Genomic DNA, 13758 nt, shown 5'->3' on the forward strand with positions numbered 1-13758 from the left:
CCGTGTGTGGGGCGGCCCGTGTGTGGGGGCGGAGCCGGCGCGGGGAAGCGGGGTGGTCACGTGGCGGCGGGGTCACGTGGCGAGGAGTCGGGCCCAGCCGCCGTCGCCGCTCCGGTAGCGGTGAGGAGACGGTAGCGAGACGGAGCCGGGAGGGAGGGAAGGAGGGCGCGGGGGGAGGCGCCGCGGGGCCGGGGCGGGAGCGGGGAGGGAGCGCGGGGCTGAGAGCGGCCGCCGCCCGCTCCGCTGAGGTGAGTGAGGGGCGGGGGTGGGTGGGCAGCTCTGCAGCCGTTGTCCTTTTGTTCCGGCCGGCGCTGCTGCTGGGGCCGCGGAGTACAGCATAGAACGGAACCGGCCGGCGGCTCCGAGTGATGCTGGATGCCGTCTTCTCACAGCGGTGGTTTAGGGGGAACGTGGCCGTGTGCCCCGGGGGAACGCGAGGTGAAGGGCCGCCAGGGTTATCTGTGCGTTCGGGTGCTCGGAGCCCCGCGATATCTCGGGAGGAGCAGACAAAGGCCTCAGTAGAGAAGATCTTTCTCTGCTCCTTTAAAAAACGGGATTACACTCGTGTCGTTGTCGTCGGTGACTTCATTTTGCGGGGCTGAGAGCGCCTGTCCCGGTGTACGTGGTGGGTGGGCAGCGCGCCGTGCAGTAGATAGGTTAGGTAAGAGGTACGTGCTGCTGGCGCGTTCCCACACGGCAGCTGTAAACAGCACAGTTGTTGCTTAATGGCTGTATTTAAAAATGATTTGTGAAATGCAAGTCTGAAGCCCTGAACTATCATAGTGACTAATGAAATGCAGAATAACAAGCACTTGCTCGGGAAAGCGAGTGTTTTGCCATCATACGGTACTGGCACCCTTGAAGATGACTGTGTGAACGTGAGCCACAAATGCTTAACAGTTTCTATTGAAAGCTTAGTCAGTTCTCACTTAAAAAGGAAAAAAAAAAAGAAAAAGAAAACAAGTCACAGAACAGATTTCTCTCTACATCGCAGTTCCTGGTAACGCTGCTTCAATTGTACCATCACACATTTTTCATCAATAGCAAAATGATGGTGATCCCTGGGGGATGCTCACAACTCCATCCTGCAATCCTGATTTGAGGAATAGCTTCATGCCAGTGGCCCCCTAACCCAAGAGAGCTCTTGTAAGGGAAATATGGACAGGTGGGCCTCATTTTTTGTATAGGTGATGAGAGCCAAGTGAGATGGAGCTATTTCCAAAAGCTGTCTATCTATCTATCTCCCCAGTGGTATTTTATAGAAAGGTAATTATCAATTTTAGTGGGGCTGAAATGAAGCAGTAGGCTGCGGTCTGTGTGTGTAGGTAGATGCTTTACAAATCAAAAACAGCCCAGAAGACTGACAGCTATTGCTGTTGTGAATGACTTTTATAGAAAGTGGATTGCTTTGTACAATACGTCTCTGCTTTTGAGTGGCAGCCTGTGGAATTTGTTCTCACCTACTCAACAGGTGTTTATTCTAAAGCCATTCCCGCATTTCGCTATTCTGAAATTGCTTATTCCCTTTGGGAGCTATACTGAGTTCCCCATTGGTTGGTTCATTCGCTGTGGGGTTTTTTGATAAGTTGCTGAATAGATTCAGGCGGTTCTGTTGTAAGAGTAAGGAGTTTACACCAAGCAAACTCCTGCCATATAACTTCTGTTAGCTCCCTGAATCCTGTTATCACAGAAATGATTGTTTCTGCTGGACTTCCAAATAACATTAGTTGTGTTTATAATTAGCATCCGGGAAAATAAACAGTACACACTTCATGTTATTATTAAGCTTACTGAGAATGTACAGCTTTTAACAGTACTTTTCATTTGTAGGTTTCAAAACACCTCGCAAAGGAATTCAATGTAATTATGGTTTTCTTATCGGAGGGTCATCCCCTAGCGCTCATAAAGATATCACTGTCCAACTGTGATTACTCTAAGAAACTCTGTAAGAGGTTAAAAAATTAGGTATTGATTAAAAAAACTCAGTCTCCTTAAGATAAAACCCCACAAGCTCACATTTGCTTTGAACAGTTTTCTGTTGTAGTGCTTTTATTTTACTTAATGGTGCCTGAGGTCATTTTGTACTGTTCCTTCTGTGCCAAGGCTGGGAGCTAAGCTTGCTCACTGTTAGGTAGAACAGGCTTCTCTGCTTCATGTCAGAAGGGACCCTGCAGAAGGCTTAACCAAATTCATGGATGAGTTAGAGAATGATTCAGGACAGGTTTCCCTTAAGGGGCTCCAAGTAATCACAGTGCGTGCCTCCAGTTACCAAGGAGCTTCGCCACTGAGAGGGTTTGTACAGATGTCTTTTGATGTCTATTAGAAGTAAGGGGGAGTTTTGAATGAGTTATTTATATTACCAGATCCATTCCATCTTCTTGGCTTTCTTCCTCTTCAGCGTGCAGAGCTGGTGAGAGGTGGTGATTTTTGCTTTTGTTTGGAATCTTGCTTTTGTTGCTATTGACTGGAACTGTTTCTTCTTGAGCATCCCATTTTTTGTAATGCTTCTGGAAGCAGAACGAACTTCTGGCATAGGAGGTGTGAGGTGCACCCTCTAAAATAGTGTTTGTTTCCCCCCCCCCCCCCTCAGCTATCTCTACCAATTTTGGTGTACAGATGATCACTAATTTTAGTATCAGTGCATTTTAATAAGCAATCTAGTTTAGGACTTGAGATCTCTTATACTGTGCTGATATCTTCCAAAATAGCACAAAGAAATTGTGTTTTGTTCTCTAATTTGAAAGAGTGGAAACATCATCATTTATTGATACTTGCTAGGAAATACAAAAGATCTTGTAACAGCAGTGTTATGGTTTTATTTGTATGGGAACTCCTTGTGTGTGATGCTGTCAAGAAACCTGCTCGTGTAACTTATGTCTGAATTGTAGACCCTTCATTAAGGGGACAGTAGCACTTCCCTAAGGTAATGAAATGCTTGCAGGCAAAAAGCACTGAGATCAGTGATTTCAGTTGATTCCATGTCAAAACAGGGCCTGCCTGTAGGCACGGCACTTGTTAGATCTGTGTAGATTCAGACTGTTGTGGAAGAAGATTCAAGAGGTTCTATTTTGTATGGGAAATTGGTAATAACAGCCTGAACCTCTAATTAATCAGCTGAGGCAAGTGTTGGGTCAGCTGTGGGAGCACAGGTGAGAGTAATTTAGCTGCCCTCCCAGAAGGGGTGGAGCTTGACTCCACCTCCTCTAGACCTCATTTAAGGGCTGACCACCACTGAGGCAGTATCTCTTGGAGATTGCTCCCTGGTGGAGGTTGCTTCAGCATTTCCCAGCGAAGGCATCCATATTAGTGAGTTTTTCCCCTATAAACAACCTTTTGAATATCTGTTACCATCTTTGTATCTTACATATTTCATGGAGGAGAATTTTTTGCCTATTTGTCTGGTCATTATTTTGTGACTCAATACCTTTAGTCTTGGGGGGGACACACATAACACAACTATTGCTATCATCCTTGCTTATTTATTTAATCTGCTGTTGTCTCTTTCGTGTCATTTTTAGTTGATGTTCTTGTTTACTTACTTTTACAGTACTTAGAATTTTTAAAATGGTCTCTGATAGTTTTTGCTTTGTGCTTATACTATGAAAAACCTCAGCTGTACTTCAAATCTTGGATAGATAGAACATATCACACCTGTCTTTGAGAGCCTCCCACTGGAAATATGGGCCCTTTGCATGGCGTGGAGATCCTGGCTTGTTTGATTGTTGTCCTCTGCATAATTTCAGAGCCAGCAGATCCCACCCTGCTAGGAGTCATATATGCTTTCAAGCTTCCTGGGTTTAAATCATCACTGATACTCTTGTCTAGTGCTGAATACTCTTTGCAAAACATGTATTTGAGGATTAATTTGGCCATTAGAATATAAGAAATCTGGTATTTTTCAGTATTAGTATCATTTATTCTTTTGCTTTGTACATGCGGTGGAATAAATTCCTCTCCTGTGAAGACATTCTTCTCATTAAATGTTTGCTGAAGTGAATATATTGTCTAAACTGATTTCTAAATAAAATCTTCAAACGCCTCTTGTTTCATTAGTTTAAATAATAATTGCTAAGTAATATTTGGAAGGAGGCCAAAGCTGTATCTATTCATACAGCCATTTGAAGAAAATTACTGCATATACTTTATTGGTGTTACCTGGCACCACTTAAGCAGATGAAAAACATAGGGAGGATTCTGATGTTGGATACAATACAAAACAAAAGCGGCGTTTTTCACACAGAGGGTGGTGACGCACTGGAACAGGTTGCCCAAGGAGGCTGTGGATGCCCCATCCCTGGAGGCATTCAAGGCCAGGCTGGATGTGGCTCTGGGCAGCCTGGTCTGGTGGTTGGCGACCCTGCACATAGCAGGGGATTGAAACTACATGATCACTGTGGTCCCTCTCAACCCAAGCCGTTCTATGATTTAGTGATTCTGCATGTGTGTGAAGAACACTGCTGAAGAGCAGTGTTTCTCGAGATGAGCAGAAATAAAATCATAATGAAAAGCAAAGGTGGGCTGATCGCTGTGCCAGGAGTGGATCAAGGCCCACAGGAGTTGTTTAGTTGGAGAAAGACCTTGATTTGTGATGCTCTTACGTTGAGAGGGGAGAGTGCAAGAGCTGCGTGTGCTCCTTTTTGTTCTGTGTTGGTGCAGAACCCAGTGCAGTGGGAGCCCTGTTCTGCTTTGCAGCTGAGTGTTGCTGGCTGTGCTTCGTAAAGAACAAGTCTCTGCTTTGTCAGAATGGTGGGTTGACTTCTAGGAAATCCTGTTAGTCATAAATAACTAAAAAGTAGAACGCAGCCCCAAAGATCTACCTGTCTTAATACCTGAGTAAAGTACATGGAAGGGAGACTAACAGAAATCCTCCCTTGTAGATAATATGGGCTGTGGATAATAGTTAACTCTGTATTAAAAATATCACAAATGTTACTCAGAAAGCTATTTTAAGTGTTAAGTAAAACTCGAAGGGGGGAGTGAATTCAGCTAAGGGAGAAGGAGTTATCTATTTGTGGTGCCTTCCCCAGCTCTCGTGAGTGATGCAAGTATATTAAGAACTGTTGCTATATAAATATCTTGGCTGCCATACAAGTGCCCTACATAGTGCTTGAAAATGAGGGAACTGAGTAGTGTAGGTGTTGAACAGCTTTGATATTTTACCTTCATTTTTTTTTCCTGTGGAAAGAAATGCAGACCAAGAATAAGCTCGGACCAGAGGTGTTTTCCACATGAGTATCTTGTTTTGATGGCGAGTGATAGCAGGTGCTTAAGGCGTGCAGATAGCTGGATGTTTGAAGGAAGCTTCACTAGCTTCTACTAGGGTGCAGTTTAGAGATCTCTTAACAGACAATTTGGTACTGAATCGTTTAGTTTTTAATAGCTGTGGTGAATTTATCCAATCCCTTTTTGAACCCTCAGAGACGTTAACATCTGTGGCATCTAGTGGTCCAAGACTGATAGAAATGGAGTTGTTCATTTCTAGTTAGAATCACAGACTGGCTTGAGTTGGAATGGGCTTAATAGATCATCTGATTCCAACCCCCAGCACGTTTCCACTGTTGAGAGGTTAAAAGCTATATTCTTCCACTCCCTTCATTTTGCACAGTGCGAATGCTTGCTATTTTTAATTTGTAAAGTTTGATATCAAACCTGTATGGCTGAGGTTGACTGTTCTGTGTGTACATCTGGAATGTCAGACACGTGGAGATGCTTTATCTTACTTAATGAGAAATAGCTCTTCCATCTTCTCACTTTTAGTAATGACCTGTTTGCTTATACCTTGCATTTCTCTTCAGCAGTTCTCTGGTTCCATTTCACAGTCAGCTTTGCCCTTAGAAATGTATCTTTCTGTAAAGACTACAGTGTTGATATTTGTGTATGAATTGTATTTGCAGAAAGGTTGTGGGCCTCTGAAAGGTAATGGCTGAGTTTGTGAATGTTTGTAAGAATGGAGAAAGTTTTGATTCAGCTCTTGGTGCTCTATTTCCATAGCGATGTAGCAGAAGACAGTTATTACACCCATATTTGTTGCACGGTTATTTACAAAACGTTGTTAGACATTCCTGAATAGTTGGAAACAGAACAGCGTGCAATGAAATGACCCTCTGCAGCCCCTACTTCTTGAATTTTTCTTCATCCGTTAAGAAACAGTGTTGTAAATCAGATGGTTTTGATGGTGCTACCACCTTTTTGGGACCTTCCCACTTTGATGTGGATCCTCCTTCCTCCTTTTCAGTGCTAATGTTTGCTAGCAGATCTTTAAAGAAGTATAACTTGAGCTCAGTACTAGTGCTAGGAGTGTGCCTGTGCAATATTAGCTCCTCTCTTACATTCTCAAAAGGTTAAGTATTTAGTTTTATTAATAAAGCAGTTGGCTTGGAAATTGTGCTTTCTGCAAAGGAGATAAATGAGCCGCCACTGATGTTGTAGCATAGGAGGCGATGAAGAAGATTATATTGGATATTCTCATAATACACTGTTGTTTTCTGTCCTGCTAGAGGATTTTGCAATTATTATTAAAGAGCAGATGGCCAGAATAGTGGTTGTTTTGGGCTAAACGTGACCTGTAATGCTTAAAGATGTCATAAGAGATAGTGTTCTGTTTTCACAGGACAAGAAAGTAAAGTCTTTAGTCGCTATCAAAGGATGGTTATTCCAAAGGTTGGGTAGTTTATTCATTCATTCCCTTCCCCCTTTGGAATTTGGTTTAAATACTTCTGGTGTGAGGAAACAACTTGTTGGTTTGGAGAGAAAATATTTGTGATTTGATTGTCCAGAGCTGTGGTGACAGAGCAAGCTCTTGCTGTTTTTAAAATAGCATTGCTCATTGCAACTTTGTTCTCTGGTTTGCATTTGAATTTGTTTTTTCCTTCCTTGTCCAAGAGTGAGTGAAACCTGAGAATTTTTATTGGTGGAAGTGATCAGTTTTCTTCGTGTTTGACAGAGAATGAGAATTCTCCTTAAATAATAGTGGGACCTCTGCATGGGTGGTAGTAACCTAGTTTTTACAGTGTGTCCCCAGGAGTAGATCACCTAGTAGCCCCGTTTTGGCAAAGAAAGATGTAATGGAACAGATGTGTCATCAGAGTTTAGACCATATTGATTTCCTTCCAGCTGCATTGTCACATTGATAAATGTCACCTGATGACTCAGTGTCCATACCAGCCTGGAAACGGCTGTTTTCACTTATGTTTACTCCTTTCATTTGTTGGTATGTAGACTAAGATTTAATTGCTTTCTGAGCCTAGCTGTTACCCAAGCTCTTGAAATGGTGGTGTTTTTTTTCCCTGGAATATTTTTAAGACATTTATGTTATTGTGTTTTTCACTGGCAGGACCAGTGTGAAAGCATTCAGTGAAAGAGGTTTAAGTACTGGTAATGCTCAGTTCCTTCTCTCTTTTGATTGTTCCAAGTGACATTTTTGAATGCCTTTCATTGTTTTGTTTCAGAGCACCTCGTTATGTTAGCTGATCTGAAAATCTAGCTGGAAAGTTGTTCCAACTTAGAAATAAATCACCAATTGCACGCATGCACATTTGGCTGCACAGTGAGATCTATTTTTAGAAGAGGGTTCTGTTCTGTTTTCACTTAATTTTAATAGTCTTTTACATTCATTTGAGGCATCCTAATGACTTCTGGGATCTTATCCAGTCTTCCCTAATAAATAAGCGTGTGACTTCTGTGGATCAAATTTCAGAATCAGTTGTGTAGGGGAAGTCCCACTTATCTGCCAGAAAACTTCAGGTATTCCAGTAATTCCTGGTGTGTGTTCTAAGTACTGTCTCTGCTTGTCTGGTCGTTGCTCTAGCAGCATCTTTGTGATTGGGAAGGCAAAGCAGCCTGTGGGAGGTTACTGCCACATAAATGTAACATTACTATGTAGATTAGTGTTATGGTGATTGCTTTTTTTTTTTTTTTTCTTTATGAACCTGTGTTAGTCTAAGACTGGGTAACATTTGGGTTTTACTTCTGTTGTGTGTTTGCTGATGGTTGCAGCAGCAGACTGGGAGTCAGAACTCTACTCTCCTCCTACTTCTGTCATGAGATTCTGTATTGCCTTGAGGTGCTTAATTGTCTTTTACTCAGTGGTATAGTGGGAATAATGCTATTTTCCTACTTATCCTTAGGCATTTAGGTTAGTGCTTTCAGAACACTAGATAGAAGACTGAAGACTCAGGGTCATGTTAAGTGACATCATCATGTAGTTGGACACAAGTCAAACATTCACTTAACAGAGGATGAGTAGGATGTGCAAAGGTTAAAATAAAAAATGCAGAAAAGGAGAGGGGGGGCAAAATAAGAGAGAGTGAACCAATAGTGCAATGCAATTCCTCTGCTTCTTTATTATTCTTGAGATTGTTTTTGGGGTATCTCTTAATATCTGTAGACTGTCAACAGTGGCGCTAAAGTAGCGGTATGTTGAAAAGACTGGCAGTAAATGTGTGCCTGGATGAGGTCCCTGTATGTGAGGTACGTAGTCAGATGTCTTCACTAAAGCACTGCTGTGTCTGAATGACTCTTCCACCTGTTTGCAGGCTCGGAGAATGGCTGAATCAAAATGTGCTACGTGGGGAGTTTTGGGTGTTAGCAATGAAGAGTTTATCGATCATTTGTTGGCAAGGGTGCATTTGTGATGGAAGGGCTGATTGGGCAGCTGAGTGCATTTCTGCTTCTTGTGTAACAGAAAACACTTCCATTGACTATTCAACTTTATCTATCGAGATGTCTCTTCCCCACAGATTTGTGTGTAGGGAGTGTTTTCATTTTACACAATCCTTTATGTCTGCATTTACTGAAACAGAATGAATAAAGCAGGGTTGCTCTTGCTTGAAAAATCGCATCCAATGTTTGGATTTATTTTTTGGAGAATGGGCTCTTAATTCCTGTAATAACTTTCTTTAATATTTACTCAGCTATTATGCCTCAGATTTATATTTGAACAGGATAGTATGTGATATGAAAAATACATTTTATCCATTTCATAGTTTGATTAAGACCAGAATTAAGCACTAAGGTTATACAGTCACAACTTCTGCATGGAGCTGCCTGTGTTTTGTGTGAAGGAGTTGGTATTGGTTGAAGCAGAGTTGGTATTTTTGTTGCTTTTTATTCCTTCTCCCTCCCCCCGTCCAAGGCAGTAATTATGGGATCCAACTTAAATACAGATGTGATCTTCATTCTCTCATGTAGTCAACTGTTCGTAGGTCTGTTCTCTTCTTGTATTTCAGGTTCAGTTAAAGACTCGGCAAACGGGGTTGTAGTTCAAGGCAACAAGGCAAAGATAAAATTCCCTATGCCAAGGGGAGCAATAAGAAAAGGCAAAAAGGTCCTTGCTTGTCGTTTTGAGATTTATCAGTGTTTTGGTGCAGATGTTTATTCAGAAACAGGAAAAACAAAATCACATTCTTTCATGCTAATTTTCTTTGATAGGTTTCTCAAGTTGTGCAAGGCTTTCCAGGTGTCTTGCCTAGAGCTGCTTGCCTGCTTTCTACAAGGTATATTGTTTACCTCTCTTGATCCTTTCTATTTTTGGACAGGCTCATTCTCTCTTCAGAGGTTTATTTGCCATCTTTGAGTACCGGAGTAAATTCAGGGCTCTCTTGGGGGTTTCCATTTGTCAAAAGATGATATGCTGCTGTCCCGTCTCTTCTTTTGTCCCTCTGTACTTCTGAGACTCTTTCAGGATAAGCTCCTGTGGCTATGCTATTGATACTGTGCATTGTTCCCCTCTGTGATACTGCTGAAGGTTTTCACCCCCTGTGCTGTGATGTTTCTTAGGTGGCCCGTACTGTAGCACTCTGGCCATCTCTTTCAAGCTTTTCTAGCAGAATTTTTCAAAGCTGTCTCCTTTAAAGCATGCCTAAGTGGTAACAAGGAGGAGTGATAGAAGTTATGGGAGATGCTGGTTTCCATACAAAAGAGAACTCTCAGAAGTGCACGGTTTGTTTGGGAGCATTAGGATATCTAGTGTATTTTGCAGCAGGCTTCTTGTGAACTGACAGCCAAAGACCTTTTGTTCTGTGTTTTGGAAAATTTCAGGCCCAGAAGTCTAGTGTTGACTTAGTCAAAACACTGCTCAGACAAAAACATGTTCAGACAAGATCTATATATAGCTGCTGCTCTGGAAGCCTCAGTGTCCCTTCTTATATTAAGTTTTTCAGACTTAATAAAGAGATATCTCGTGTTCTGTATTGCCTGGAGGATCGAAGGCTTAAGAAACATTAAGAAAAATTCAGATTTTGAGAGCCATTTGCCCTAGCGCTTATTTGCTTGGAATATCTTTTGCATAATTTCTCTGATATTTACAAACAAAATGGGCAAAAGCTTAGATTTTCTTAAAGTAATTTGTTTATTCTGTTTGATTTTTTTTGTCATCTAAATTCTGAAATCCTTACTGATGAGTTTAATTATAAACAAGACGTTCTGTCATTCTGGTGATAAGTCTAAATCTGCCTTGGGACAATTGCCTCCTCCCTTATGTGATGTCAGTGGAAAGCCTGAAAATGCTGCAATACAGCAGACTTCTTTCTCAGCTAGAAAACAAATGTTTATTATCAGTGGCTTATTAGATTCTTAGTATCATGGAAATTCGTTTTGTGTCATGTAGTACACAGTCATCCTTCCATTAAATGCTCTGTCTCTTCATGGTTATGAGCAAAATCAGCAGAGCATCTGAGTGTGTTCATATCTTGGTAAGTGGAGGCATATTTTGCTGAACCTACACCTTGAATCTGCTGTAAAGGTCGCTTCCTACTTTCCACTGCTGGAAATACGTGTTCTATGCAATGAAATAAAGATATTCATTCTATACAGTTTTTGCACTAGGTGAGACATGCTGTTTGAAAAGAGGTATTTCTGTTCTGTCTTGCTTCCCTGGCCTCAGCTCTGGTATATAATTACAGTAATAGCCAAAAATGTCTGGAAACAATCTAGCATGAGGATAACAATCTCTCTTCTCTCAGGTGTTTGCAATTTCTGTTCAGTTTTGAAAGCAAACATGTTTACTTTTATCAGTTGGGTCTGTATTGGAATAATACAAAAGGAATCGCTGTCATCTTAATTTTTTACATCACTGTTTTTTGTTTTGCTTAATTGTTGATTGTACATTGTTTTCCTAATACGCGTTCCCACTTCACTGTATGAAGAATGCCTCATTTATTGAGACAGGATTATCTTGCTCAGTGGATTTTATGAACATGTCATTTCTGATGTCAGATGATTTATCGTTTCATTGGCAGGCTAATAAATTGCTTCAATCGTTTCAATTTTGTTTTTACTTCTTAAAGCCTGCAAGTGTCTTACAAATGCTGTTGCTAGGATGAAGGGCACAGTTTCTCCCCCACCCTGCATCCCCATTAAGCTAATGCATCATCCTTTATATTTGGTGGCAGATGACACTGTAGTATGTGCTCTTGGCATGTGTACTCAGCTTAGGAAAGTGATACCATGCCTGAAGTCTGATTCAGAGCTTTAGCACCGGCTTCAAAATGAAATGGCATAAATCTCGCGTGTTATTCTCTTCACCCTGTGAACCCGCAACAGGCTTGTTCCCTGTATGACCTTAATTCATTGCCCCAGAAGGAAACTTGCTCCCTGCGCCTTTACTTTCCTGTCAGAGGGTTCCCTTTGGCTCATCATTAGCTGCCCTACAGGAGCGATGTTTGTCGTGACCTGGTGTCCTCAGCAGGAAGGGAGCAGATTAGTCACAGCTCAGGTTGGAGCCAACTTCTAAAGGCTGACCTTACTGCTGCCGCATGACACTGCGGAGCTCGACAAACAATAGTTATTTTTGCTTCTCTTGGCTATGTAAGTAGATTGCTTTAATTTGGGGCTGAGGAGGAAGAAGAAATTTTAATTTCTACGTGGTCTGTGTATTATGAATCTGACATGCCACGTTGATGCCACATTCATCAGTCTGAAATGTTGTATATGTTGAGATTTGAGGTATAAAGAATCTATTCTTTCCTTTTTTAGAAAAAAAACAAAACCCAAACAGAAACACAAAGAAAATAAAACTGGTGTGTTCAGAAGGCTTTAGTGGACAAATCACGTTGCAGTCTGGCTGTGACAGCCTGATATATTTCTCCTGCTGTGAATGGTGGAGACTGTAACCACTCCACTGCTGATTCAAGGGGAGAGAATGTGTGCCTATATCTCAGGCAGTTCTCCTGATAGTTTGACTTTTTAGCTCAGCCTTATCTTCTTTCCCTGTTCTTAAACTGAGGTTCAGGACCTTTTTGTTTGGTGATGACAACATAAGTCCTAAATGGAGGAGGTGGCTTTCACAGCCAAAATTTGCCCTTTTCTTTTTAAATGAGGATATGTTAGAGGGTATTTACAGGGTAGCTAAGAAGGGATATAAGATGTACTATTTTTAAGTGCCCATTTTAGTCTAAGCATTGTAGTAAATTTAGCCTTCAGCGTAACTTATCAACTTTAATTACAATAACTTTGCTGATAAGTATGATGACTGTCTCTTAAATACTTTCAGGTGAAATTTTAAGTATCTCGTATGACCAAAATGAAAGAAATTGCTTGGTAAATATTTGAATTCAGTTTGCTGAAGGGGCAGCTCACTTTGCAACAGATTTTCTTCAGTAGGCACAGACAGAAAATTCTGTTTTAGTTTAGTTTGTCTTTTTTTTCCCCTTCAAAATAAGCAACTATGAAAAAGCTTGTTTTCCTCTTGCAAAGCATAGGAAATGAAATGTGCTGTTGAGATTAAGAAGTTCTCTTAAGGACGTGATGTCCAGAAGGCTCAGTTCGTGAGCTAATGTTAATACTTCTTTTGTTAACAGGAGAAAACAAAAACAAACGTAGCTTTTAATGCAGAACATAATAGAAGCATGTGTGTCCAAAATGTCTATTGTAGTTTTATAATTAATGTTGTCTAAATATTGTCTAAATCTTGTATAGCTTGGATTTGTGTAAATGAAATTACAGTTTCCTTTGAAACCAGCTTGACACACTTGTGAGTTTGCAAGATAATCCCCAAATGTAATACTTTATGGTATTGCAACTTATTTTTTTTCCTCCCATCCCTGACAACTGCAGTGACACTGGATTTGACTGGTTGGCAGCGGTACCTTCTTTTTCTAGGCTGACTCCTGTGATGCTAAAGCTTCCATGCCAGGGATGCTTGCTGTGTGTGTCAGAGGAACCTATACGGCAGTTCAGAGAATAAGAAGTAGGCTGTTTACTGTTCTTTAACATCAAGTATGAAAATGATCTGGATAACTGTGTTTAAGTTACGCGATTACTTAAATGTGAATGCATTATGATATTCCAGCTTGTAAACAGAAGTATCAAAGGAGGGGTTGATAAATTTGCTTGTAAATCAACATCATTGTAAGGTTACTGTATAGTAGCTGACTCTATCACACCAGGAGTAATAACTCAGAATCAATATGATATATCTAAATCAAATTTCCTTGCTTGATGATGGAGATAATAACCACACTTGGTTACTGTAAATCATTTTGAATTAACGTGGCCCGTGTGCCTGTCTTCCTGCAGTGAGCCACAGGAGAAGTATTTTGACACATGATGTGTTTCACCAAATGTTAATGGTTATTTTTAAATATGAGAACAAAAAGCAGAATGTTGGTTATGGCATTTCCTGTGAATCCAAAACAGATAGATAGGTTTTGAAGCCAGATGGACACAGACAGGGAAACATCAGATAAATTAATGATAGGATCACAGCTTAATGGCTAGATGTCTGTAATGGCATATTCCTATTTCTTTTTCTGATGCTGT

The 13758-nt window shown here is 41.0% G+C and overlaps 1 protein-coding gene across 7 annotated transcripts in view; it reads left to right on the plus strand.

The window, feature by feature from the left end:
• The first annotated feature begins 33 nt into the window (after positions 1–33).
• Positions 34–13758, plus strand: part of TULP4 (TUB like protein 4) — a 129623-nt gene continuing 115898 nt past the window's right edge. For 2 of the 7 annotated variants that reach the window (XM_015858296.2, XM_015858295.2), the window contains exon 1: positions 53–120. The gene's annotated coding sequence lies outside the window, so the exon portion shown is untranslated. Of the gene's footprint in view, positions 132–181; positions 249–307; positions 439–9429; positions 9495–13758 lie in introns of those variants that run through there. The other 5 variants (XM_015858299.1, XM_015858293.1, XM_015858294.2 and 2 more) reach the window with 5 other exon arrangements.

This window comes from Coturnix japonica, chromosome 3, assembly GCF_001577835.2.
Source record: "Coturnix japonica isolate 7356 chromosome 3, Coturnix japonica 2.1, whole genome shotgun sequence".
Lineage (NCBI taxonomy): Eukaryota > Metazoa > Chordata > Aves > Galliformes > Phasianidae > Coturnix > Coturnix japonica.